Source organism: Cyprinodon variegatus, unplaced genomic scaffold (genome assembly GCF_000732505.1).
Source record: "Cyprinodon variegatus isolate N-32 unplaced genomic scaffold, C_variegatus-1.0 Scaffold29, whole genome shotgun sequence".
Classification (NCBI taxonomy): Eukaryota; Metazoa; Chordata; class Actinopteri; order Cyprinodontiformes; family Cyprinodontidae; genus Cyprinodon; species Cyprinodon variegatus.
Genome location: NW_015150482.1, coordinates 1,334,005 through 1,338,154, shown reverse-complemented (window position 1 = coordinate 1,338,154; position 4,150 = coordinate 1,334,005).

Sequence of the window (4,150 nt, the reverse complement as noted above, 5' to 3'; positions counted from 1 at the left end):
GGCTCTTTGCTACAGGCAGTCAGTAAGACACCAACACTGCATTAGCTGACGCTCTTTTTTTAGTGAGACAGCCATTAGGGACTCCTCATATGGTCATATTGAACAGGGCAAGGATAAGCAAAGTCAGAGCTACCCTCAACCAACCAAAAGGCAGTCCCTTAAGAGCTCTGATCCACCAGCCTTTCTCAAGACACAACCATCACTGATAACTAACCAGTACTAATGCATATCATGGGACAAGCCTTTATTTTCCTGAATTACCCTTGCAAGTTAAACCAAGCAGTCTCATTGAGAAAAAAAAAAAACTGCAGAGCAAATGTAAGTATTGCCTTTTTGTGGAACCAGAAAGATTGTTTCTTTCAAATCTCTTCAAAGTTTTTGAGTCACATAGAGTTTACACACGCTCTGTGTCTTTACGCACAAAATGCTAACTGTAAGTTTAATATCTAAAAGCTGCTCAGCATAAACAATAACTTTTGATATCAGCAAAACTCACATAAATACAATATAATATGACAAAATTATGTTTTATTTAACTCAAGGAGCATCGAACTGGGTGTTCTTTTATGAATGAGCTTTTATCAGTAGAACCATAATGAAAATATTAGTGTAATCCAACTTAAAAATTTCTTCAATTGGAAATAAACTGTTATTCCTCTTGCCATTGGTTGCACAGCAACAAATTAATTTTAAACATGTCATGAGGATAACTGTAGACAATCACACATGTTCATAAAGATTTATACTATAATGCAGTTTGAGTACACATAAAATTGTACTAAAATTGAAGTGAGGACAAGATATCCAAATGGAATCAGGGCTCTGGCTGTTTTTGTATGGCTATCAGCATACCATCTATAAATGATGTTGCTTTTATGAATGAAAAGCATTTTTAAATAGCTGTGCACCTATTTATGATGCCCAAAAGTGACATAGAACAAATGGCTGACTTCTTACTTTTTAAAGGCCTTGTGGTCTTATATATATATATATATATATATATATATATATATATATATATATATATATATATATATATATATAATAGAAGCCCAAAAAAAATATTTGGGCTGCTATAATGTGTCAACTTGGGGGGTGAGGTTGGTGGAGGACCCAAATGCAGAGATGAGTGAAGCAGAGATTCTTGTTGTTCTTCTTCTTGGAGTTCTTGTAGGTTTAATGATAACCTGAAGCAGACATCCAAAAATCTAAAATACAAAGAACAAACAAAACAAAAACAAAAAAAAACAGCAGGGTAAACTAACGCAGAGAGCCAAGATGAGGAAGCAACAAACAACGACAAGGGACCAGCAAACAGTGACTGAACATGTGGTGTATAAATGGGAGACTGAACAAAGACCAGGCTAATCAGCAGATTGGGAGCAGGTGTGGACAGAGAAGTCTAGAAGGGAGCTATGGAAAAAGCAACTGACACAAGAGAGCAAGCAAGGAAAACCCAATAACTCAAATACAATACAAAATAACTAGAATAACACAAAATGGAAATTAAACCAATAAACTCGAAAACACAGAAACACATGAATCTAAGTATAACTGAAAACTCAATAAAATTAAACAGAGCCAAAAAGTGCAGAGTCATGACAATATGCTGTGTTGAGTGACATGTTTCTAATAGAAAAACCTGTGGGGTATGTCTACATGAATTATTTGGTATATATATTACAATAATTGATCTCATTATGCCAGATAAGCAGCATTGTTTAGAGTGGATCCAAACAATGCTCAGAGTGTTTATTTTTAGAAACTTTATCAGGTAAGTTTCCAATGCCATCCAGGAAGTTATTGGTTGGCTGTAACAAAGTATCTGTGGTGTTTGGTTAACATCACTGTCGCCATGGTTATTTGGACACGTCGTGGGTGCCTTCTGGGTGTTTATACTGATTTGCGTATGTATTTACGGACATTGACTACAGCTGATCCATCATCAGCTGCAATCAATGCAACTTAAAATGAGATGTTTGAAATTAAAGTGTGTGATCACATGTGTCTGCATGGTTGCGTACATCTGAATTTGTTTTCCCAACCAAAAACTTTCAGCATGAAAGCCTTGCACATGTAGATGAGGCCTCTTGACAACTGGCCTGGACAAAGTAATATTTTCTACGAGAATATCATGGGAAATTATTTCATGCTATCAGTTTCTTATCTCAAATAATGGAGTGTGACAATTATCCAAAGGAACTAAGCAGGTTTTGATATATGACATTAAACAAACCACTTAGGATGTAAAGCCCACTGCAAGAGCTCATATAAATTGATTCCTTATGGAAGAGCGGGTCAAATGCCCCTCTTGACAAAGAAAATCGCAAAATAAATCACCGGGTTTATGGGTTTTCAGTTTGGTGTGGTTGACATTTTAGTAGAAGATATAATAACTTAAAAAATACATTATGTACTTATTCAGTGAAGTGATCTCTGTCAGATATTAAAACTTTGTTCAATTATGTTATATACAGTATGAGTGATAAAGAAAACCAAAACATTATGCACTTTAACAGACATTGTGAGAGCATTATAATATTTTGATTAATCTAGAAAACATACTTATACTCACATTTGATTTTTATTTCATTTTATGTGTTATTGGATAGGGACAAAATTATGGTAAATTTAAGATCTCAAACTATTTGGATTGGAAAAATCATGGCCAAATGATCTTGAGGCTGGACTTTATTTTTTAGCTTTCGAACAAAAACAAAAACAGATACCAAATGATAATTTATTGAATAGGAAAAGTGTGGCAAATCAAAGATAATTCTTGTAGGTTTCATCTAATAATGCTATGTAACCTTCACTAACACGTCTGTTTTGTCAAGAGTTCACTGCTTAAATAGTACTAATATAGGTTGTGATGAGCAGTCTAAACATAATTCCAAAAAATGTGTAACAATTACTATAAAGGAAAGAAAATCTGAGCCTATGTTTGTAGGAAATTTTGCATTTATTGTCATATAGAATGGAGAGTTTGTCTTCTACCTGCATTTGGAAGTGCACTTAACAACCTCCTCCTGACCTAATGGTCATGCTTCTTTCCCACGCTGGTGTGAGCAGGGGCCCCTAGCGCCAAGGCTTATAAAATAAAAGTACGTTTTGACCCCTCAGCAGCCTGACAGACGGAACACCAAAATGCTCCTACCAGCCCATAGCATCCCCCTAGCGTGAATAATTCCTGTAAGTGAGCTGAGTAGCCCCCCACAGCTGCAGTGAATATATGTTTTTACGAGCTCTGTTATGGTACTATGCCCTATGTTTTCTTTAATGAGGCCTCGTCCATTAGTACTGCTTACTTACTGGATCAGGTAAGTTTGGAAATGCTTTTCTTTATTGGGTATGCTCTTTGGTATCAAGTTACAGAACTATGCAAATAAAGTTAAAATAAATCCAATTAAGGTGTTAACGATGGAGGATTTTATCAGAGGTCTTTGCCTTATGCTGAAAAACCTACACAAAAATAAGCAAATAGATGGAAATATTTCTGCATGGCTTCATTGTGGTTTGTTGTATATTTGCAATACTTCTTTTAATAATCCTGTAGAGGTCCTTCAAGGGCAAATATATACCACCAGGTCTGTTGTCCACTATAAAATCCAGATGCATGGTTGTGCTTGCCTCAAATCCAAAAATCATTGACATTTGGAGTTCTAATGAGAGGAAGTGTAAAAAGAATGTAAGGAAAGAGTGCTCTTAAAGTTATAGAGGATAATCTTTTATTTCCAGGTGGATCATCTAAATAACTGGTCCTCCTAATTGTCAGTCATTCGAGTGATATGTCTACATAAGGCCATCCTACGTGCTTTTCCCCTTAGCTATCTGTTTCTGCACATGCGCACTTTCAGGCGTATGTCTGTGCTGAGCAGCGATTTCAGCAAGTCATTGAAGCTGATCTTTCTCAATGTGTTTTTTTTTTTAAATGACTGAAGGCTGTAACAGAAAAGGTGTCTACAAAGTGAATGAGAAGCTTACTGTGTTCTGACACAACCTTTAGCGTGAGTAATCTGGTCTATTTAGAAACATTTTGCACGATCTCTGTCGCCTAATGATGGTGAGATGAAGCCTCATGATAACCTGACTCCGCCAGATGGATTTGCTCCGCATATCCATCTGGAAACCTTCCGTTGAAGTAATTTTG